Here is a 26,337-nt window from a genome sequence, read left to right on the forward strand (position 1 = left end):
ATTTTTCCAATGCATACCAGATCACAGGTTATAGCAATTCTGTTTAGTCTGATGATTCTGGAATTGATTCTCGTATTATTCATCAGTCGCTTGAGACTTTTCCGTAGGATTATGTTTGTATTAGTGCCTGTTTATCTTTTGAACCTCTTGCTGAGGTGTTTGTATCTCCAGTTGTTTTTGGTTATGTAATAAACCTTCAAACTTAGTCCTTAGTCAGTGGTTCTTTGAGGGAAGCAGTTGGGGATCTATGAAATTGGATTGAAAAACTGTGGATAGATTGCCTAATTCATTCTATGACAGGTAAAAAGGTCCAGTCGACCTGTGACGGGATTCCGGAGAATGGTAAGCAGACTCTAGAGGTAAAATCCCGCCTTTCCACAGCTATGCAGACAGTGATTGGCCATTTCGTTGTGACGTCGTCCAACTCGCAGTAGATCGCACAGCGCCACACACACACAACACACCTCGTGTCTTCAGTGCGTCCTTCCTGTAACAATGCGATTTTTGCTCTGCACAGACTGCACTACTACAGTTTCCAACATTAAGGTCAGCACTGTGTCCGTCAAATGTAGTGAATATGTAGTATAAATATAGCATGGTTTACGTTGTGACTTGACTCGTGACGTGTCCATCATGCGCATGTCTATCCCCGAGGCCGGCTCTCACTCTGCATCCTGGTCACAGGGCCTCGCTAACAACAAGGACCTTTTTTGGGAAAGGCCGGCGAGCAGTAAGGAGCATACTGAGAGTGGTGAGCAGAAGGGTTTGACTCTAGCCCTTGCGAGGAGCAGAGAGAGCTGTTTTTTTTCTGGGTAGGAACTATCCATGTGGTCGTGCCACAGTAAACCCAGGGATCGGCGCTGGTGCACGCAAGAGACTGACTGAGACTGGGAGCAGCCGAGGAAGGGCAAGCTCAGGAAGGAGCAGAGAGCAGAGCAAGAGAGCCTTCATTAGAATCTCAGATATGTCACCTGGCTTCCGAGTGGAGCGGGGAGGAAGGGTGCAAGCAGAGGGCAGGTGGAAGAAAGAAGGAGTAGACGGGAGAAAGGAGGGTCAGGAAGGACAATGGTGGGAGAGAACAGGTGAGATGAGGGTGAGACTGGAAGGGTGGCGGTGAGGTGAGTGGAGCAGGGGAGGAGGGGTGCAAGCAGAGGGCAGGAGGAAGAAAGGAGTAGGTGGGAGAAAGGAGGGTTGGAAAGGAGAGTGGTGAGAGAGAACAGGTGAGATGAGGGTGAGATGGGGAGGGTGGCAAGGCAGATGAGAGAGAAGACGCACCGGGAGTTGGTCTGACTGCACTATTAGAACTTCTGAAAGGCCTGTCTGCTCTTGGAGCTCGAGGATTCATCACAAATTCTAATTGAAACAGACATTGTAAATAACCCGGGGATCAGCTATTTATGGAGGATTTAACTACCTGCCAATGTGCAAGTGTCAGTCCAGTTTTTTTAAGCTGTAAACTGTGTTGTGTTTTGTACACACAATTCTTGACAGCCTGACCATCCTAACGCAGTAAAATGGCTCCGTGTGTTAAAGCAGCCACGGCAGTGATCCTTGCTTAACTTGCGGCCATAGGTTTGGCTCCTGTCAGGAGCCCGTGGCCCATCCTGTTCCTAACCAATACACTGAACTCAATCAGTGGGCCGTATAGTGCCTTACCATGATGGGGAGTCTAAATCATCATGAAAGATGGGCGCAGCCTAAAAAGAAATAAGGTACAGTTTTTGAGGGTTCCCCTCATTGTGGCCAATAAACTTGTGTTCGATAAATCATTACATTTACCAGTTCTTGTAGCCACTATGAAAGTAAAGCAGACGTTAAGATAGCTGAGGGGGTCTATGCGCAGGCTGCAGACACCGATGTGCAGGTAAAGGGTGACATCTGAGCAAGACTGACTTCGCCTCTCATCCTTAACCTAAGGTTGACATATGGTGCCATTTATGGGTGTGTAGCATTTTTGATACACTAGCCTAGTCCTGTCTAGTTAATTCTCAGACTGTAATGTGGTTGTCTCTGGTGAGGTGGAGGGAGCAGATCTAGGCCCATGCTTGGCAAGCTAGTGGTGACAGGTATGGAGTGGAGCATTATGTGGTGAACCAACAACAATCAATCATAGATTGGTAGAGCGGTAATCATCCAGGTGCTTGTAGGAGGTGGAGCTACTCCGAAAGCCATGTGTTGAGTCGACTCCAGAAGTCAGCGAGGTTGGAGAAGGAGATCAGAGGAGGACTGCCAACTTCAGTAGGACGCGTGGTGCAAGAGGGCAGCAAACAGTGGTGGGACCATTGCTAGGCACTGCTGTGGAATGTTGCTGGAAGAGTTGTAGATCAGGGACCAATTCTAGGCACTTGAGGAACAGGGAGGTGCTAGGTCGGGTGAGAAGTGCGGAGTAGTCTGGGTGTCAGGAAATGCAAGGAGCTATTAGGATATTGTTTGGATTTTCAGGGCTTCGGCCTGCACTCTGTATGGTGTACATCTTGCATGTGTCTCTTTTGTTTCGGATCCGTCTTCCTCGTTGCATTTTTTTGGTTCCTGGTGGAATACAACTACTGTACAAATACTGACATGAACGTGGAGACAAGGCGTGGGTGTCAAAGAAGTCCATCTATTTTGGAAGGGGAAACGTTATGTCACCCATCTGTCATGTGTGCAAAAGGCTGCTTTATTGGGAGCAAGCTGTGACATTGCAATTTTTGCTCTGCAGTTTTGAACAATAAGGTCAGTACTGAGTCAGTCGAATATAAGTTAGTGAATATTTAGTAAAGCATGGTTTACGTCATGTCCATCGTGTGCAGGTCTATCCCTGGCTCTCACTCTGCATCCTGGTTTCACGCACAGCTGAATCAAGCCGGGTTATTGCAGAAACTGCTTCTGGCTTTATGGCTTCATGGTTAGTGAAGTGCTATTGACTGGAACAAGCCTAACCAGGCGTTGACTGTAACGGAAATGAAACCTGAGAGCCCCAGGCCGGTGACCACGTGTGGCAATCTGTACGTGGTGTACTCTATGTGAGCTAGGGTAGGCCTCTTTCGTGCCAACTGAGAAACGACGGACGGATTATTAAGAGTGGGCAAAAATTTCAAATCGTATACTCTTCCTTCCTTGGTGTAAAACCAGTATTATTGCAAAAATGACGCCTGGTATCTGCTTAAGGCTTGGTCAATGAACATTTGTACAAAAAGAATATCCCTACCTTAGATGCAAATATAATGAATGACTCCCAAATGCAGTGATATAATTTATTGTACCGGGTGGAACATTTCCACATGTTAATTAAATGCACTTTAATTCTGAAGAAAAGTTATCATATTTGGGTTCGAACTATGAAAAATAAATAAAAAAACAAAATAAAGCAAGTTAGAGTGTTCAGAAAGTGGCTAGATTGATATTATTCACACCCAAACATATTAGCGCTACTTTGCAGAGTTTGCCAGTGAAGCAGTACTTTTGCTTTCTTGTCTTTTTTTTAATAGCATTGTTTTCCGAGGTGGGGAAGTGCACCAAACCTGGGGTACTGCAATGGCTGATTGATGGGTGGATTGGTAACCATGTTCTTACTGCTTACATTTCACATGCTTCACTTTGCTTTTTCCAGGATGTTGGTACTTTTTATTTAGGCAACATATTGCTCTCTTTCTTGTCTAGTGCAAAACTTTAATGGAGTTGCTAGTATATTAAGGTTCTAAGAGCACTCACTACCACTGGCCTTTGGCAATTTTCAGAAACAATAAAAAGGTCATGATAACGCTGGTGATTAATGCTCTTCCTAGAGAGAGAGAGAGATCGGAGTTTTGTCTAGTGGAAGTTTTGACTCATGGAAAGGTAGCGCAGAAGGTTAATGTGCCTGCTGCAAAGAACATGTACCTGATGCAGATCACAAAATGCACATGATGTAAATAGGTCAGTGAGTCACTGCTTTTGTCAGTATACTGAATAAGCAGCTACCTAAGTTATATGACATCTCTTTATTAATGTAATAATTGCACTTTCACAGTTGCTTTATTAACCTTCCTGCTTTCTCAAATTTGCTTGAAAATGCACCATTTGTCCACTCTTTTTTTTTTTTTTTCACGGGGAGAATCCCCTGAATCCCCCTTAGGTTGTTCGGGCTGGCTCGCTTCACTCGCTCTCTACGGTGCAGTATGAAAGTCATTTTACGCCCACCAATTTCAAATGTCACCAGCCACCACTGGCTCTAAGGCTGGGCCCTGAACTATTCTAAAATAAAGTATTCCAAGGAATATTTTTCAAATGAACCACTTTATTGACACTGTACTTATTTTATTGACACTGCACTTATTTACATGTCCAAATCCATTTCTTCTTAAGACTTTTTTTTTTTTTACAAGAGATCAGTTTATACTCTAACATTTCAGGATACAAACTCAACGTTACCAAGACTACAATTTACCATTAAAATCCTTGTATTATCAGTATATGTTTGCAAACACAAACTTTAAATGGTGCCCTTCCAGAAATAAACACTTGGGTGTGTGGTTTTCTTCTACTATTTTCATCATAATTAGCCATAATATGAACATTTTAAAACTTAAAATACAGAAGATACTCACAACCTGGATGCCTCTTCATTTATCATTGTGGGGCAGATTAGACACCCTTATAATGATGATTGTGCCACATGTCCTTCATACACCACAATGTTACCTTTTACCATGCCTAATTAATATCTTTCACAGACTAACTCTATTTGTGCCAAATTTCTTTAGAACAAAAATATTTACACATTGCCTTGTCTAAAGGTAAACACCCTAATATGGAAGGTGATGTCAGAATTCCCTGATTTTAAGTTATATCATGTCACATTTTTAATTTGACAATTTTACACCTTTAATAAAGATTTACAAGGCTCACCCATACCGCAATGGATTGCATTCCAATGCTCATTACAAAAGGATTTTTCATTCAGAGATGTAATTTATATGTCTAATAGCTCTATTTTTTATAAGAAACCTATTCTAAAGTACTTCCAGCATTTGTTGTAAATAATATTCTCAGCTATTCTTGTCTTTATGCCATGCAATGCTTTCTATCCTCTTCAATTTGGTATAAGTTTATTAAATGTGCCACACATCTTTTTATTTTAAACACTTGAAATTGTTGGGTATTATGTGTGTCCACTAATTGGTAAGACAAAACTCTATTATACCTTTCCCTGAGCTACAAACATACTACAACTGACCTACTTCTTTTTTAAAGTAATGTGAATTGATATCTTCTGTTTTACAGCCCTAATTAATGACTCATAATTTCCCTCCTACCCCACTTCCTCTCACACCTCTGACACCATTAGATAATATTAATTGTAACACCTTTCCCAAAGCTGCTCTTAATTACAAAATGTTACTATCACTATCTTCTGTGCAAATCAAAAACTCTGTATACATGTTATTGGTAAATTACCTATGTAATTTTCTGTTCATCAATGGGATAAAATATGGTTGAAAGTGTTCAATACTTCTAAAGCTGTGCATATTACAAAATCTCTATTTTTTGTTTATAATGAATGTGTATATAACTTTGCTCCATCTGCTACTGCTACTGCAACGATATAAATCTTACCTGCAACACGCCGCAACACGCCGCAGCTTGCCAGGCATCACAGTCCACGCCACCACCGCCGAGAGTCACCTTTCCTGCAGTTTGGACGCGCCGCCAGTCCGGGACTACGAATCCCGGCAGCCTACGCGGCGGCGCGCGTTGTGACACCGCGAGGGCGCCAGGGAGGCGCACAAAAGCGCCGCAGGACCGGCGGAGCAGGGGGAAACGATAAATCTTACCTGCAACACGCCGCAACACGCCGCAGCTTGCCAGGCATCACAGTCCATGCCGCCACCGCCGAGAGTCACCTTTCCTGCAGTTTGGACGCGCCGCCGCTCCGGGACTACGAATCCCGGCAGCCTACGTGGCGGCGCGCGTTGTGACACCGCGAGGGCGCCAGGGAGGCGCACAAAAGCGCCGCAGGACCGGCGGAGCAGGGGGAAACGATAAATCTTACCTGCAACACGCCGCAACACGCCGCAGCTTGCCAGGCATCACAGTCCACGCCGCCACCGCCGAGAGTCACCTTTCCTGCAGTTTGGACGCGCCGCCGCTCCGGGACTACGAATCCCGGCAGCCTACGAGGCGGCGCGCGTTGTGACACCGCAAGGGCGCCAGGGAGGCGCACAAAAGCGCCGCAGGACCGGCGGAGCAGGGGGAAACGATAAATCTTACCTGCAACACGCCGCAACACGCCGCAGCTTGCCAGGCATCACAGTCCACGCCGCCACCGCCGAGAGTCACCTTTCCTGCAGTTTGGACGCGCCGCCGCTCCGGGACTACGAATCCCGGCAGCCTACGCGGCGGCGCGCGTTGTGACACCGCGAGGGTGCCAGGGAGGCGCACTAAAGCGCCGCAGGACCAGCTTCGCGGGACGCGAGCGGGACGCCCAGGGCTAATCCCGGGCAAAGGGCGGGCCCTCTACGGCCCTCATCGGCACGAGGAGGCAGGGGCAGGGCCAGAAAAGCTGCCGGACACACATGCAAGTAAGAATCAAATTTTATTGAGCTATCTTCCAGTTTCTCTATTATTTAAAAATTTGACTGTGAGTAAATTCTAAATATGGCTACGAAACCTAAGGAAACCCCACAAAATACTCTTGACAACTACCTTGTTCAGACTGTGAAGAAAATCAACACGCAGAGGAGAACTTCTCTTGGGCTAAGCCAATCTCCAGACCTCCGTTGTCTGTCTCCGACTGCATCTATCCTGATTGATGATACTATTTTGCAGGAAACCAATCAGGACAGCATAATCAGCGGCCCCATCTTTCAAGGATTACAAAATGCACTTGATATCGTACCCCTAGTCTCTGAGGCTAATAATGCACATGCCGAAAGTGACTCTGATAATGACTCTGGCCAGGAGAGACATGTTCGAGTTACATCTGATGATCAGACACCTAAAGGGCGTACTATAAGGCCAAGACGATTATGCACTAAGAATCTTCCCAAGCAGGGCGGACTACGTCCAGGGATAAGAAAGAAGAAGGATATTACCCAAAGAAAAAGCAAGTTAACTTAGTGGAGGACATACCAAATCCTACTCTGGAGGACACACTCTATGAAAGGATTGCTAACTTATTTGAGTTAAAAATTAACACCATTGTAAAGCCTCTGATTTCTAAGATTGATAAACTGCAAGCGGAGATCAAAAGATTAGGTGGTCTCCACACTACGATCGCAGGAGGGGTAGAAAACATTACCACCATAATTACTAATCTTGGTAATAATACAGGGGATAATGTGGTTACTGAGACTGTGAAAGATGGTGCAGGGACTCAATTGCCTGTTGAAGATTTATTGCCCCAACCTTCAACATCATCAGCCACTACTACTGAGGGCTCTCTCTTAATTAACATCCCAACAGACATTAGTCCCCCAGTAAGTTTACCCCCAGTAACTGCCTACCCCACGGACCCCCTACAATTTTTAGTTGAGGCTACACCAGTGGTTCTTGTGTTAGCAAATGTTCCTCTCTTGGAAGGGGGAACAGTAGAAAGCTCTACCTCCCTTACAAGTAAGGCTCTGCATTGGCTAACAAGTAATATGCGGTTTGCCCCAGGGGGAAAACAACAATTGGCAAACGTAATTCAGTCAGCAACCAGGGTCCCCTGGCTGGGAAATCGGGCGAAAAAATTTAAAGGGGACTGTGTGACAGTGAGCCTTACAAATCAAGATGCACTACCTAACATACTTGCCAACTTATTCCCTCCACAACGTAGACAAGGTACTGTTGTTCCCCTGACTCTGAAGTTCTTTTATGGGGAGCAACAAAATGTCACTCATCCAAGGACTCCTGCACCAGGGTGGGATAGATCGTGGGATTTTAATTCTAGAAGGGTGCAAGACTCAAGACATAATGCTATGGTTCATTGCCCCCTTCTACCACAGCAAAATGTTTTCGTAGAACCCCTTGAATTATTCAATCGCTATGCCCCATTGTCCTTTATGGATCAGAATGATTGACTCTCTCCTAGAAAAGATATAAACGATGAGAGCCTCTTGCATGCCCCTGGGCATTTAGAACCTAAACCTATAGCTGTCAGTGCCTGCAAAATTCTGAGTTGGAACGTCGCTGGAATCAGATCTAAATTCGACGATAACAACTGGTTGGAGGCGGTCAGATCCAGCGACGTTCTTGCCTTCCAAGAAACCTGGGAGAGGTCGGATAAACTTGTTTTAGACGGCTTCTCTCATTTCTTCGTACCTGCAGTACCTAGCAGCTCTGGAAGGGCAAAGGGGGGCCTGGCCATATATATTTCCTTAGATTTAAAAGGGAAACCAAGACAGGTTAAAACAAACTCAACAAATATCTTAGCGGTTGAATTAACTTTACAAAACTCACAGCCTATATTGTTTGTAAACTTTTATAATTCTCCTGTCAGTCAAATCTTGAATGAGCATCTGGTAGCCTTAGAGGATTTCTTGTCCACCCACAGCGAGAACAGTGTTCATGGTTTTGATGTAATTCTCATGGGAGACTGTAATATCCACCCATGTAATATGGATTGCCGCGTGGAATATGAGGATTTTCCCCCCTACCTCCCTATCCCGCACTTTGAACACTCACCACGTGGAGAGGCCCTGGAATCACTCTTAGCAACTTTTAATCTTTATGAATTTCACAGCAGCAACACATGTCTGAAGCTACCAACATATGTGGGTAATAATTCCGGTACAATTGTGGACTATATCTTTTTATCGTCCGGTATATTGCCTGAAGTAACTAACTACAAGGTAGAAATCTCAGTTTTTAGTGATCATAACCCACTAATTTTAGAGATAGTATCTCAGGGAGTTTTAGAAAAAAGAGAATTTGAAGCTTTATGTGTAACTGACCTAGTGCTGGGAGATCAGAATCGCTGACTGAAATGGGACCAAGTAACCCCAATTACCTTCATACAGGATTCTCTGGCTAAAGTAGAGAAGGAGGTTGCAATCTGTCTGGATAATAATAATTACTCTGCTACCACTCTGTTAGAAGCTTTTAGTGTCATTTGCCACCAGGTCAATTTAGACCTGACTGTAAAAAATAGGCCAAACACAAATAGGGGCCCAAAGTGGTTTGATTCAAATTGTTCCAAGGCTCATTCGATCCTCCTAAAAGCTCTAAAAAAGGAACCAAGAGAAAAAGAACTGATAGCATCACTTAGAAAAAAATATAATAGTGCCATCAGGATGAGGAAATCCGAAATCAAAAATGAGGCATGGAACGATTTATTATCGCCCGACATACAGAGGGATAGCTCTAGATTTTGGGCGATAATTAACCACCCTTTTTTCGTGGGTGTAGAGAAGAGGAGAGCAGATTGCACCATACCCGATGAACAGTGGGTTACACATTTCAGTAACATCTATAGCTGCCCTGATAATACTTTAGGCTGTGAAACACAGTTTACACAAGTAGCAGCTATTATCCCACCTTTTAGCACTGATGAGGTAAAAAAAGCCATCAGTGACACACACTCGAAAAAGGCACCGGGCCCCGATGGGGTTCCCGCAGATTTCTTTAAGAGTGCCCCCGAATTAAGCACTAAAATTCTCACTAATATTTTTAACGCTACAAGAAATTTTATTTTTCCTACCAGCTGGTCTAAGTCTACTATAATACCGATTTTTAAAAAGGGACAAAGGACAGATCCGGCCTGTTACAGGCCAATCTCCCTTATTGATTCTAGTGTAAAAATTCTAGGGAGAGTCCTTTTAGGAAGACTGAACCAGCTTTTAGAAGGGAAGGGTGCCATGTCAAACGCACAATATGGCTTTAGAGCCAAAAGAGGAACCCTAGATCAGTGTTTAAATCTAGAACTGATCATAAATAAATATGTTACTGCTAAGGGGGGCTCACTGTACATGGCCTTTATGGACCTCTCCTCAGCTTTTGACCTGGTCAACAGGGCTAAGCTGTGGAGGGTCCTTCTGTCCATGGGCATTGATGCCCCCCTGGTAAGGTACCTAGCGGAACTACACAGAGATCTCAAAACCTCGGTCAGGGTGACTAGTGAAGGAAGATGTACCTGTCACTTTAAGTCAGAGAGGGGGGTCAGACAGGGGTGTATCCTCACCCCCTCCTCTTTACTCTTTACATAAATGACCTTGAGGCAGTTCTGGTAGATTCCCACATTGACATCCCACGTGCAGGAGAGATAAAGATACCTGTCCTCTTGTACGCGGACGATGCCGTCCTCTTAGCACGCTCTGGAGTGGCATTAAACAAACTCCTTTCATCATTTGGGGATTTCATGTCCTCCTTGGACATGAAAACTAACGTAGAAAAATCCCATGTGATGATAGCAGGAGCTGCAGGCAGAAAAAGAAAAACCAAATCCTTTTTCTGCGCTGGGAAGGAAGTCAGGAGAGTTCCGTCCTTTCCCTATTTAGGAGTAATTTTCGATGAAAAGGGTACGTGGGGCCCTCAGCTTCTGGCTAAAAGCAACGCTGTAGCAAGAGCGGCTGCTGGGTTGCTTGGTTTCGCCAGAAAATTTGGAGCCCGTCCCATGGAAAGCATTATAAAGGTTTATAAAGCTAAATGTTTGTCGGTTGCTCAATATGGCTCTGTCATTTGGGGGTACACAAATCATGAGTTTGATAAAATTCAGAAAGTAGAAAATAAATTTCTACGAACCCTGCTTTCTGTCCCCCAATCAACTTCTACATACATTATACACTCAGAGCTTGGATTGGGTTATATTACCGACCTTCTGAAATTAGCCCCAGTTATCGGATGGCTGAAAGTCTGGTTAAACCAGGAGCTTACTTTAAACCACTCAATCCTTAAAGATTGTTTAGCCCTGGATAGAGCGCGCAATATTCCATGGCTAAAATATGTTCAGACTCAGTTGACACTAGTCGGCCGACCTGAACTTTTCTCTTCTCCTCATCTGATAAGTCAGGAAGACTTAAAAGTAGTTAAAAATCTCCTGACAAATTTTTATACTTCGGAGAGGGAAGCTATAGATCTAATTAAACCAACGGTCAGGAAACATTGTATGCTAATAACAGACCCAGGAACGGAACCATACCTTTTACTGGTAAATAAACCATTCCACCGTTTCCTCTTAACAAGATTCCGCCTGGATTTGATCCATCACATTCTGGGTAATTTTAAAAAGTGGTCTAGACCTGAAAATGCTGAACCATGTGATTGCGATAATTTTTCCATCCAGGACACGACTCATTTTACTTTCTTCTGCAGCCATTACCAAGATAATAGGAAAAAATATTTGCTGCCAATACTGTGCAATTTGGGTTTTACACAGGTAAAACCAGCTTTGTTGTTCCTGCAACTTCTTCCGAACCCAAAAGTAGCATTTCATGTTGCTAGCTTTTTGGTTGCAGGTGCTCGCACAAATAAGCATCGTTCTAAAACTAAGCACCTTGTCCCAGGTTAATGTTTACTTTTTATACTGTATTGATTTTTACTCTTTTTAATACTAATGCATAATTTATTCTGTATAATGTGATTTTAGGGTTTTTTAAACAAAATATGTGTATTGATGAAATGAAATGTTGTTATGTATCATTGCTCGTTCTTTTATGATTTTTTAATAATCGAATAAAGATAATTGACTGACTGACTGACTGGCTACTCCACTATGTTGACCATTACAAGAAAGGGGTGACCCTTAAGGTATGGACCTGGGTGATTAAAGATATAAACAAACAATGGTCCGAGACCTATAGATTGAGGTACACAGATCTGATCAAAAAATTGAAATAATATTCACAAACCAGTAGCACCTTTGATAAGTCTGCTGACTGTACAATAAAGACTGAATCTTTTGGAGAAGAACCTAACACCACGGTTTGGAAAAATATATTCTTATTTAATTTTTATATATTCAAATTTTGGCATATTTTTGTCAATAAAAAACAAACAGGTTGCCCCAAGATAGGAGAGTGCAAGAACAAGTGTGATTCAAAGGGGTGAACAAGTGAAATAGAAAAGAAATTTGCACAGTAGTGAAAAGAAAAATTCAATATGATTTAAACAGTCAATACTGCATATATATAATTCAAAACAATTGCAGTAATGAACACCTTGCCAGCAAATATAGATTCATTTAAGTCATAGTTGACAACATTGTAGTATTCATGTTTCAATGTCCATAATTTTGCACAGCCTACAATGTTGGAGAGACACTGGTCTAGGGTGTGTGTATTAAAAATGTCGACGTTTCGACTCGACTTATTCCCAACCGGTGATTTAGACCTGGGGATGGCGAGTCTTCATCAGGACAAAGAGCAAACAACGAGGCAACCAGGGATTATTAAATAACCCCTTGGTGGTAGAGGAAACGTTGATATTGGTGATCCAAAAGAATTCACTGCGTCTCAGACAGGGTTCCTTGAAACGGTGTCTGAGTCCATTTGACGGAGTCGTTATTTCTTATATGGACATGGTAGGTAATGCCTTGAAAATATCTCTGGGTCCATGTAATGTAGTCGTGGTTTTCTTTATATGGACCTGTGGTTGGTACCTTTATTTTGTTAGTGCACAACCTCCAAAACGGACAGATGGGGCCAGTCGCTCCAAGGAATGAAGGCGCACTGATTTCCGATTGAGATGTTTTTAAGACGTTGGGGGAGCTAATCCACTTTCATCCGAATGTAAGCCGTTGTGTCCCGGCTTCCAGCGTTGACATCCGAGCCTCCCAGTGCTTCCGGATGTCTATAGCTTGTGGAGGTAAATTCCACTCGATATGAGGACGCCGTCTTTCCGTCCACAGACCCCTCTAACACCGAGCCTCACGGTGCTTCGGGATGTCAGCGGTGAGTGCAACGGTGTTTCCGTATTTACCAATGCGGAAACACCGTTGCACTCACCGCTGACATCCCGAAGCACCGTGAGGCTCAGTGTTAGAGGGGTCTGTGGACGGAAAGACGGCGTCCTCATATCGAGTGGAATTTACCTCCACAAGCTATAGACATCCGGAAGCACTGGGAGGCTCGGATGTCAACGCTGGAAGCCGGGACACAACGGCTTACATTCGGATGAAAGTGGATTAGCTCCCCCAACGTCTTAAAAACATCTCAATCGGAAATCAGTGCGCCTTCATTCCTTGGAGCGACTGGCCCCATCTGTCCGTTTTGGAGGTTGTGCACTAACATAATAAAGGTACCAACCACAGGTCCATATAAAGAAAACCACGACTACATTACATGGACCCAGAGATATTTTCAAGGCATTACCTACCATGTCCATATAAGAAATAACGACTCCGTCATATGGACTCAGACACCGTTTCAAGGAACCCTGTCTGAGACGCAGTGAATTCTTTTGGATCACCAATATCAACGTTTCCTCTACCACCAAGGGGTTATTTAATAATCCCTGGTTGCCTCGTTGTTTGCTCTTTGTCCTGATGAAGACTCGCCATCCCCAGGTCTAAATCACCGGTTGGGAATAAGTTGAGTCGAAACGTTGACATTTTTAATACACACACCCTAGACCAGTGTCTCTCCAACATTGTAGGCTGTGCAAAATTATGGACATTGAAACATGAATACTACAATGTTGTCAACTATGACTTAAATGAATCTATATTTGCTGGCAAGGTGTTCATTACTGCAATTGTTTTGAATTATATATATGCAGTATTGACTGTTTAAATCATATTGAATTTTTCTTTTCACTACTGTGCACATTTCTTTTCTATTTCACTTGTTCACCCCCTTGAATCACACTTTTTCTTGCACTCTCCTATCTTGGGGCAACCTGTTTGTTTTTTATTGACAAAAATATGCCAAAATTTGAATATATAAAAATTAAATAAGAATATATTTTGCCAAACCGTGGTGTTAGGTTCTTCTCCAAAAGATTCAGTCTTTATTGTACAGTCAGCAGACTTATCAAAGGTGCTACTGGTTTGTGAATATTATTTCAATTTTTTGATCAGATCTGTGTACCTCAATCTATAGGTCTGACTCCACTATGTTGGTTATGTTCCATTTACAAGGGCACTTTATCCCATTTACTTTATCATTACTCTCATGTGTTTAATTTTTGGAAGGCTATTTGGTCCAAATGTTTGAAGATTTCCCAATGTAATATACAACTAACAATTCTGAATGTTTTCTTAGGATCTATTTCACCTGATTTTGAACTCCATTCCCCCAAACATTTGTTATTTGGTCTTTTAATTGCGGTTGCCTTCAATGTTATACTCTCCTATTAGAAACAAACTTCTAAATTATCTGTGGTAAAATGTTAGAATTGTATTTGTGAAAGACACAGAAGATCTACTGTTTCCTCATTGCCGTTACGCCAGAAGAACAAATCGGATTTTTATTGGTAATCTTTTACTATGTACCTATCCTCTCACTCATCACTTTCCTAATCATTGTTTTATTTTCTTTTTCTTTCTGCACCCCTTCTTATCCCCTCCCTTCGTTCTCACCTCCCTCCTCCTAATTTATCCCCTACTTTTCTTTTTTTCTTCCATCTCTCTTTCTCTTTTTCTTGTTATATAAAATGATTTACTTTGTTATATTTCATAGCTTTTTCGTTTATTCCAATTTCTTTAATATTTGCAAATAGCCCCGGCTTCTATACTTGCCTTACTGTAATTGTTACATATATTGTTATTGCTTTATGAATCTTCAATAAAAAATACATAACAAAAAAACCAATAAAAAGGTGAAGCCAAAATTACTCTGTTCCAGTATGCAATTCCTTCAGGTCCTTTAGGCTGAAGATGAATTGGAGTTATAAATTAGGGCCTTGTTACGAGTTTGGCGGTGTGGGATCAGGACTACCCTACTCCAGTATCACCAAACCCGTAGTTGAACCGCCTGCCAGATTAGGAGTTTTCTCGTGTCTGGTGGGCTGTTCTTTGCATTCCCACAGCAGTGCCTAGGAAATAGGCACCACAATGGGAATATCAAAATCAGTATCTGTACAGCCCAGACTGTTGCAGTCCATGCAATGCACATACTCAGACTTTATAGTGCTGCAAAACATGACTTCCACACATTTTGCAATATCGGATTAGATTTTTGGGAGATGCACTTTCCTGTTTATTTGGCAACACAAGACCTAAAAGCCCTAATGTTTCTTGAGCCATTAGCAATTTAAACTGAGCATAAAATACACATGAAAGGAAGATTGTTTTTGTCTTAACCGCTCTGTAGATATTTTTATTCATAATTTTAAATGGAAGTTTTGCCATCTAATGTGACTACTCAGGGTGACTAAGGGATGGGATGCCTGATAATGAGTTATCCATTTCAATATTAAAACCCTCTTTCTATCATCTTTTGGGAGAGCGTAGGTTGGAGATAGGCCAGTGCTTAGTCAGGACCTTCAGGTTAGCTGCCGGGTTTTTCCATGAACCCAGTCATGCTGCATGTTTCAGAAGGTAGGAACAACTCATTCAATTTTTAAATGTGGATTTATGATCTGATTCAAGTGAAGGATGAGGTTGAATAAAAAAAGTTTTAATGTTTTTGGCCAGACTTCACACCTGCTCTGTGGCCACTAGGCGAAACATTGGAAAAGGGGATTGGTACAGATGCTGGATGACCGGGTACAACAGAGACAATGCTGCTTTACTGGAGAAAACATTTCACTTGTTTTGACTTGAAAAATGTATGGAAAACTCTGCAATGCTATTGGGTCACAGAGAAACTGTTTATCCATGCATCTGCAGTGACAAATTCCTGGTACATGATGAAAATGTATTGTTTTGTTATGTTTCAAATACGTTTAGAAATACAGTCCTTTTTAGCTCTCTTAACAGCCTTATTTTAGCTCCTTGTATGTCTCCTGCATAGGTCTTGCATCACCAGTGACTGATCTACGTTATTGTCTTTTGAGATCACAGCTGCTCATTTGAGCTCAGTCACTTCCTCTTTGTGCCACATTTTGTGGGATTTGACATTTGGAAAACCGGGACTAATGAAACGGTCTTTGCATTTATGGACTGGCTAAAGTGGTGGAAGGATCTGATCTCATCTCTTTGTCTCAATCTGGTATTCCTGAAGTCATTGATATGCCAGGATCAACTTCATTGAATATTCAGTGAGCTCATAGGCTTGATCATTCTCCTTGTCAGTTCTCTATGGCTAGGGGAGTTATTGTTTTCTTTTTAGAATACTTTGATCTCCTAAAAAGTCTTTAAAGCAACCAAAATTAAAGCAACATTTCTTGATCAGATCCAATTAGTTGTTGCTTAAGATCTAGCTACACATACTGCAGAAAGACAGAAATTATTCCGATCTATGCATTCAGAACTTCATTCTCTGAATACCAGATTTGGTCTTTTTCATTCTTGCCTATTTAAAGGGATATATAAAAATAAGACTGCAACATTTGAGGATCCTTCTGTTTTGCAGAAATGTCTAGATGGTTGCAAAGACAGTCTTGGTGTTTGTCCCTGTCCAGTTGTACATGGAAAAAATGTAGGGCTCATTGTTGATAATTCACTCTCCCTTGATCTCCAGGTCAGTAAGACTGTCCACTTAATTTGGGATCATTAGAATCCTTAGAAAAATTGCTAATTTTCTCTCCTTTGAAACACGCAAGCAGGCTGTTGTTGCATTGGTAATGTCCAGATTGGACTATTGCAATGCCCTTCATTTGGGCATTAACTAGGGTCTAGTGTGACGTTTGCAGCTGGTACAAAATGCTGTCGCTAGGCTGGTGATGAATCTCCCGAAATTTCATTCAGTCACAGCCTCCATCAGGTCATTGCATTGGTTGCCTTTGGACCAAAGGATCCTGTTTAAAACACGGTGCCTGACTCATGATGTCTATTATGGCTCAGGCCTAGAGGGAATCAAGGTGATGTTCCAGCAGTATGTTGCTAGTAGACTACTTTGGTCTTCAGATAAAAACCTGTTAATACTACCTAGGTTTAAAAAGTCCAGGTGGCGAGGCAGAGCCTTTTCCTTGGTTGCGGCCAGGCTGTGGAATTCCCTCCGGGAAGAGATTTCTAGTCAAGTGTCTCATTCGCTCTTCTGTAAAACCTTAAAAACCTGGCTCTTTTCACAGATTTCAGTATGAGTATGCTGTTTGGTCCACATCCCCCCCCTTCAGTCTGCTAAAGCGCGTTGACGCCCTTGGGCTTAGTTTGCGCTCTACAAATCCAATACTTACTTACTTACTTACTTAAAGAGAAAGCAATAGATACTCCAGAGTTTTTCAGCTCCTGATTTTGTAGACTATCACATTTCTTTTAAAAGGCTTATGCTGCTACGCCTTCAATAGTGTATGGTGTTATCTACTTTTTGTCTTATATACCGCATTGTATAGCACTGTTGTACTAATGTTTGTCCTTTTCCTTTTTTTCTGTAGGCATTCTCCTTCATCTTGCAGATTTTTACCAATAATTGGTTATGTGGTCTTTTTTCGGCCGTTCCTAGCTCCAGTTGTGCCACCTTCCTCATGTGGTCTCACCACCCTCAACTATTTGTGAGTTATGTAGGTAAGTTTCTTGTGTCCTTTTGTCTTTTATGTTTTTTGTTCCCCTTTTATTTCTCTTTGCTCTCACCATTCTTTAGTACTTATCTGCGCCAAGACATCGCAAGGTATTCATGCGCTTTAAAAGTCTTTTTAACATTAACATTAACATCTATTCATCTCCTGCACCTTCTTTCTTTCCAGGTATAGATAATTGCTTATACATCAAATGTACTTATAAAAGTTATTTCTGTGTAAAACATGTTAAGTATAATATAGTCATTGATATATGACTTTATGAGTTATTTCATGTAATGCTAAGTGACTGCATTCACCTATTAATTGTCAGAGGGTTCAAACTAATATTGTTGATATAAAAGTTACAACCTATAAGGAACTGGGAAATGTAGTAGTGTACCTTTGTAATAAAGCTTTAGGTATTGTGATCATAACACACGTTTTGTATTCAGTAGGTGATGGATTATAGTGACTCTAACTATAAATATAATACCTTTTTCTATGCACCCACACACTTAGATAAATCATTTTGCAACACTAGTTTAAAAATAATGTATATTATAGATGACTATTTAATTTTTGGTCGTGATTGTAATCTTGTAAGAAACCCCTTTTTGATTGAAACCCGAAAGCTACAATTTTTATCTCCTTCATGCATAAACAACTTACCTCCACTATTAAGTACAAATCTCTTCTAGACTCTTGGAGATTGTGTAATCCTACTTTAAGAAAATATACTTTCTCCTCTTCTGCACATTTTTCCCAATCCTGGATTGATCAAGTTTCTGTTTCCATATCCTTCTCATTCCATATCTTAACTACTGATATTGGTACAATATTGATTTTTTATCATGCCCTATCTCACTAGACTTGGACCATCTTCCTGGTTGTCAAAGATACATATGATGGTAGTTTAACAATTCCTCCTAATTAAACACCGCTTTTAAACAACGTTTTGAATATTTCACAATTAACTTTATTCAAATGAATGAGTCTCCTGATCTATATCACCCCAGAATATTTGGGATATCTTCAAATCTGCCTTAAGAATTTAGTTATCACTTTTGCCTCTAAGAAAAAGAGATTGGTGGCACGATTAATTTGGTCTTATGGAAGAACTAGGAGGTCTAATGCATTTCTGTGCCTACTCGGAGATTTTAAGTTATATTACCTAGCTGCGGCTTTTCAATATTATGTCCCTTTATTTAATAACAAGGCAATGGAGGGAGATCTGTTAGTCTATGTCCCCTTCATTTTTGAGCTTTTGATAGGGACAACTACCAATGGCTTTTTGTTGGAGTTTTTCAAGCTGAGTTACTTTAAAGAACTTGGTTCAAGAATTTGATTACGGCATTTCGGAACTGGGCAGGTGTTCAGAAAAAACTTGGGGTGGGTAGATATAACAGGTTTACCCTTCTGCTCTGGAATGATCAGCTTCCCATGGCTCTTCAAGATAATTGTTTAGCCAGATGGGAATTGGGGGGCTTTGGCAGGATTGGGGATCTATTAGTAGGAGAGCATATTATGTATTTTGAAGTTGTCAGGTGTAGGTTTATTATTGGGCCTCAGAATTTCTTTAAATATTTACAGCTGAGTGATTCTATTTTGAGGAAGGCAGGGGGTGCGGCCGGCTTTACTCAGATTCTCCTAATGAAATTGCTAACAAAGGGTATTAGCCCATTTGTCTTGCAATTATATGGTTGTTTGCCGAATGGGATCCCGGATGATTTGGATAAGCACAATGCGAAGTGGTAGGTGAGGCGTGATCGATCCGATTCCGGCTTCCTGGAATCAATCGAGCAGGGTGGGTCCATTTTGTGTTCAGCAAATCTGCAGTCACAACATTATGAAACTATTTTTGATACGTATGTAAAACTGCAAAAATGCGAAATGAGGTGAGGATGTGCGGCCTGGAATTAGCAGGCTTTCTTGGTGACATTCTTAAAGTTAATATCTCCCTGTCTCCCCAGCTTATACTTTTGGGGGTAGATGAAATGGACAGAGTGGTTGGGGAAGGTCTAATTTGTATAGTTAAGTTGGATTTTAGGTTCTGTGTGCCTACAACATGGCTTGATCCTCTACCCCGACCTTTTAGCAATGGAATGGGAGTTTTGTGCACATTTACAATCCAGAAACAGCACTTTATCAATGGAAGGAATGAAGGGAAGAATTAAAGGGAGGAGGATCTGGGGGGCCAGTTTCGACCTGGGTTTCTGTGATCGAATAAGCTGCTGGGTACCTGGTTGAGACAGCATCGGTAGTGCCTGGAATAATGAATAATGCATTCTAGCCCTGCACTGATCTCTTGTACATATCTATTTATGGCTAACTTAATTAAATCTGTACCTTTGTAATATATTTATGTTGAACTTAGTGCTGCATATTTTATTTCATCGAAAAAAAGAAAAGAAAGAAAAAAGGAAAAGAAAAGAAAAAAAGAAAAACAAATTATTCTTTAAAAAAACATTTAAGACCATGAACCATATCAATAATCTGAACATTTATATTTTACATCCAAATCCAGGTCATGTTTGCATGAATTGATGAAGGCTAATATTGAATTTAACAAACTCTCTAAGGAAGATGCTGCTTCTTATTGACCCTTGACCTTGCCAGGTAGGTCGCTCCCCCCGCTGCAGCTCAACCATCCACTGCGCTGTGCATCCTGGTTTTGCTGCCCATTCCTGGTCTCTGTTTTCCTCGCCCCCCATGCCCACTGCTCTCTTTCCTGCTGCTGCTGCCCCTGCGGCCCTACCTCCGTGCCCATTCGATCCCTTGCCTCCTGCCTCCCACCTCCCAGCTCCCCCTTTAAATGGCGGCAGCTGCGCGGCCGCTTGGCTGGCGCGTCAAAGGCACGCCTAAGGCAAGCCCATCTTCGCCCATCCGCGCCCAGCGCCAGAACCCCTGGACCCTGCAAACGCCATGACACCAGACTCCACTACGACGCCAACAACCTCCACGCACTCAACACCGGCCGAAACCACATCTGCTTCCAGGCCACCCCGAAACGGACCCACGGACCCTTCTCCTGCTACAACTGCATCTTCACCTGCGACAGAACCACCAAACCTCCAAGGACTGGAACCCAACCATCTCCGATGCATACTCCTCATCACCCGCTCTGCACGCAAACACACCATTGAGCTCTGGGATCTGCTCAGCATCTCCGCCCCAGACGTTGCCTTCCTGACCGAAACCTGAAGGAACGACTCCTCGGCGCCCGACATCACCATAGCCATCCCGGAAGGCTACAAAATCACCGGCAGGGATCGCTGCAACGGAACCGGAGGAGGAATAGCCATCGGGCACAAGTCCACCCTCAAGGTCGCCACCTAAGCAGACGACACCCTCAACACTGCCGAATACCTGAACTTCCAGATCCACACCGACCCCAACATCACCCTCAGAGGAACACTCATCTACAGACCCCCCGGACCATGGGCTCAGTTCAGCGACTCCATCGCTGACATTGCCAACACCCACACACTCGCCTCCATGGACTACATTCTCCTTGAGGACCTGAACTTCCACCTCGAGAACAACAACGACGCCAACTCCACCACGTTGATCGACAACCTCACCAACCTCGGCCTCAAACAACTCGTCACCGCACCCACCCACGCCGCCGGCCACACGCTGGACCCCGTCTTCTTTACAGGCACGCAGGTCGCCTTCGACCACAGCACCAAACTCCACTGGACCGACCACCGCTTCATTCATTTCACCTTCAAGAAACCAGCCACACACCACCGGACCCACCAGCTGCCTCTCCACTGCTGGAGCAAAGTCACCGTAGACCGGCTGATCACCACCCTTGCCCAGGACCCACCAACCCAGATGTCGCAGCCCGCAACCTCAGACAGTGGATCGACGACTGCGCCAATACCCTCGCCCTGCTCAAGAAACCCTCCAACAGCCACGCCAGCAAGAGAGCCACCTGGTTCACTGACGAGCTTCAGACCTCCAACTGCGCATGCCGGAAACTGGAGAAAATATGGCTCCACGAATGCACACCGGACAACCACGCAGCCCACAAGGACACCACCCGCAGACATCACCACCTCATCAGATTAGCCAAAAGATCCTCCTTCAAAGACCGTTTGGGCAACAACGCACACGACAGCAAAGAGCTCTTCAGCATCGTAAAGGAACTCTCCAACACCAGCGCCAACGCCAACGACATCCCGCCCTCGCAAGAACTGTGTGACTCACTAGCCATCTTCTTCCAACGCAAGATCGCTCACATCAACGAATGCTTCAACACCACAACCACCCCTATTACGCCAGACTCCACCACCCCTGTGAACACCACCAGCGCCATCCGCCTGACCTCCTGGTCCAACGTCAATGACGGCGAGACACGCAAGGTCAGGAACTCCAACCACTCAGGATCTCTGTCAGACCTGTGCCCACACCACGTATTCAACAAAGCAGACGCAGCCATCGCACCCCAACTACGGAAGGTCATCAATATCTGACAACAGCGAGATTCCCGGAAAGCTGGAAGCACGCCGAAATCAACGCCCTCCTCAAGAAGCCCAAGCTGGACCCCAAGAACCTCTAGAACTTCTGGCCCATCTCCCTGCTCCCGTTCTCGGCAAAGGCCATCAAGAAAATCGTCAACAGGCAATTGGCCACCTGGAAGACAACAACATCTTGGACCCGTCCCAGTCCGGACTCAGATGAAACCGCAGCACCGAGACAGCCTTCATCGCCGCCACTGACGACATCAGGTGCCAACGAGACAACGGCGATACATCAGCCCTCATCCTCCTGGACCTGTCTGCGGCCTTCGACACGGTCTGCCATCGCACTCTAAAGACACGTCTCCTAGAAGCTGGAATCCAAGAGAAGGCCCCTGACTGGACCACGTCCTTCCTCACCGGCAGAACCCAGAGCGTCCACCTCCCACCCTTCCGATCCGAAGCCACTGACATCATCTGCGGCGTCCCCCAGGGCTCATCCCTCAGCCCAAAGCTGTTCAACATCTACATGGCCCCCACTCACAAGTGGCCCGCCAGCATGACCTCAACATCATCTCCTACGCCGACGACACCCAGCTCATCCTCTCCCTCACCAAGGTCCCACACACCATCAAAACCAACCTCCACGAGGGAATGAAGGCTGTCACCGGCTGGATGAGGAGCAACCGTCTGAAGCTGAACTCCGACAAGATGAAGGTACTCATCCTTGGACCCACCCCCTCTGCCTGGGACGCCTCCTGGTGGCCGACCACACTGGGAGCAGCACCAACACCCACCGACCATGCACGCAACCTAGGATTCATCCTCGACTCCTCCCTCTCAATGGCTAAGCAGGTCAACGTTGTCTCCTCCTCCTGCTACAACACCCTCCGCATACTCCGCAGGATCTACAAGTGGATCCCGACCAAAACAAGAAGAACCGTGACACAGGCCCTCGTCAGCAGCAGACTCAACTACAGCAACGCACTCTACGCAGGAACCCCAGCCAAACACCTATGACGACTACAATGCATCCAAAATGCCTCCGCCCGACTGATCGTCAACGTCCCCCGCCCCAGCCACATCACCCCCCACCTGAGAGACCTACACTGGCTCCCCGTCGACAAGAGGATCACCTTCAAGCTCCTCACTCACGCACACAAAGCACTCCACAACGCCGGACCAGCCTATCTTAACAGCAGACGCAGCTTCTACACCCCCACCCGCCAGCTCTGCTCCGCCAGCCTCAGCCTCGCCGCTGTCCCCCGCATCCAACGAATGACCTACGGTGGCAGATCCTTCTCCTACCTCGCCGCCAAGACTTCGAACACCCTCCCTACCCACATACGGCAGACCCAAGACCTACTCGCCTTCAGAAGACTCCTCAAGACCTGGCTCTTCGAGCAGTAGCACCACCCCCACATCCCCCTCCCCTCAGAGCCTTGAGACCCTCACGGGTAAGTAGCGCACTCTACAAGTACTGATTGATTGATTAATTATCTCCCAAAATACTGTGTTAAGTTTTCTGGAGGGCATAATAAAGCTGGAGCACTCCTACCTAATTATCTTAAAGTAAAAACTGTCCATATTAAAATAGCCTCCATTCTACGAGATAATCTTGTACCTTTTCTTAAAAATACAGATGTTTCTTGAATTTACTAAATACTATAAGATCCTCTATAAACATAAATCTAGTTCTCATCCAGATGATCTAAACCCTTACTTGCCCTGCATTCAGAAAGATTTTAATATAGGGTTAGGTTTTTTATCTCTAAGAGATGATATCTCTACTCATGTTGTTATTGTGGCTATGAAGCATATAAAAAAAAGGAAAGCTCCTGGCACTGATGGCTTTCTAATCTACTTTTATATCCAATTCACCAATTGTTTGATTCCCAGACCACATCAACTGTTTGCAAACTTTACACCCTTGAATTCAGCTAGTGGTTTATTTCAGGATGCTTTAGTTTACCTTATTCCCCAAAGTGAATAAAGATTTTAAACTTTGTAAAACTTATCAACCAATTTCTCCTGGTAGTTCTGACTATTGGATTTTTGCAAAAATTCTTGCTTTCAACATCGATCCCCAACTATCTGACTTAATTGGAAAGAAACAATCTGTTTTTGTAAAGGAGCGCCATTTCATAAAAAAATATGTTGAGCAAATCCAAATATTTTTTGGTGGCCATTTCTTTAGACACCGAGAAGGCATTTGATTGTATTAATTATTTTTTTGACTCTTACTTAGTTTGGATTTAGTTCCAAAATAATCATTTCTGCTCTAACATTTTAGTTAATCTCCCAAAGCTTTCACTTTTGCAAATGGTTTAATTTCTTCATCTTTCTCTTTACAATGAGGAGTTAGGCAGGGATGCCCCATTTCTCCATTACTTTATATTTTAGCATTAAAACACGTTTTAGGAAAAAGTACACAAAAATCCTAGGGGCATATTTAAAAGGAGCTTGAGCTTCTGCCGCATCATTTTTTTTGATGCAGTGGTGGCGCTTTCTTCGCTCCATATTTATAAGATGAAACATCTAGGAATCTGCGTCACTTTTCGTTGGCCTGTGCTGGTTTTTCCCTTTGTCGGAGTCAGTAGGATGACATTAGTTTTAATATATGCAAAGTAGGCATTACCACCTGACGCATCGCCTCTTATTTCTGATGCACTGCAGTAGTTGTGTAAGTATTATGACCAACTACATACTTGTTGTAAATAAAAGTATTTCTCCTTGTTTCACCTCTCTTATGCCTTCCCTGGGGGGCGTTGGATTCTGATGGATTAACATAAACATAATAAGCAACAAGGAGGGATTCAGTTACTTGGTTTCCATTCTAATCATAATGCTTTCACTTTAAAACAAGCCTTCTATATGTATCTGATGACCATGTATATTTTTTTCTTTTGTGGGTAAATTTAGAGTCCTTTTCTACTCACCTAATTTAAGTTTGAGAATTATTTACTTTTACGCAGAAACGTCTATCTACGCCCCTCCCTACTTTTAAGATTGCCTGTAAAATACTATGCCCTTTAGCCATACCACATCCTGAATAGAGAGCAATACCTTCAGTCCTCAATATAGTTTAATACGTTTATCACGATCAATAATAACATTTTTGGAAACCTTGGACCGTGAAAACTTTACTTTGGGTGTATTAATTGATCCATGGTGACTCCTTCCAATCTTCTCCCATGCTTAATTGCTTTTTAATCTCCTATCCTCTCCTAGTAAACAATTTGATTCATTTTCTGCCCTTTCCAATTATACTACATAATACAAATAATTACTCACCCAATAACACTGCCTTCTAATTAGCTAATGTAATTTGTCTGCCCGACGACATCCCATATTTAAAGTGCCATTAATGCTTCATATGACACTTGAGGAAATAAAGAAGTAGAATTACAATAAGAGCGAGATGTAAATACTTCTTTTTCAATTCCTTTTTGGAAGACAGTCTGGCTTAAGATACTACCTGGGCTATGACTACAATCCAATCGTTATTTTTTATTTATCACAGACTTTATACACACAATTAATCAAACTCCTTTGCCCTCTAGTTGGTCTTGTAATGTTGGTATTTCTGACCTAAACACATTCTATTTGGATGTCAATGCATATATCAGTTTTGCCTGAAAGTTTCGGAAAATCAGCACTATATTTCATTCTCATGTGCTATTAACTTTTACAAATGTATTTTTAGGAAGCCTTTCAAATATTTGGAAATACTGTTCAATAAATATGTATATTTTATATATTTTTTTCTTGCAGTTGCCTTCAACAAATAACTGAAAATTGTAATACGTAATCAAACATTTCATTTCAATCCTGGTGGCATGGAGTCTGTTATGACCTGACAGAGCATATGTCAATCCACTGCTATGAAACAAGGCATTATTAGGTCACCAGTAAATGTTTTTCAGGATTCCTTCACTTTACCTGTCGATTTTTTGACTATGTCAAACATTTATGTACAATGTTTTATTAATATTGTTCTTGTAATGATATGTTTTGATTTTTTATTTCTTTTTCCTCAGCACAGTGAGGTTTTGTTTCATGATTTGCTAAGGTGCTGTTTTTATCTATTTTCTCAATTTCTACAATCTACTTTTTCCTTTTCTTTATTCCTGCTCTATATGGTCTTTTCATGTCTTCTTTTAGCTTTTTTAATTCAATATATTATTATACTAATGTTTCTCGCACCCTCTAAAAGAGACTCTTGTCTCCTTTCATATTTATTATTATGAGCAGGTCAGGGTAGCACTATTTCTAACGGGAGGAGTCACCCTTTCCTCAGTAATCTCAAAAGGCACTCAGCAGACCTACATTGCATGCAGACCATGGATCGACCCCCTTATCGAAACTATGGGGCATATTACCAAGGGCATTATCT

Source organism: Lissotriton helveticus, chromosome 4_1, assembly GCF_964261635.1.
Source record: "Lissotriton helveticus chromosome 4_1, aLisHel1.1, whole genome shotgun sequence".
Lineage (NCBI taxonomy): Eukaryota > Metazoa > Chordata > Amphibia > Caudata > Salamandridae > Lissotriton > Lissotriton helveticus.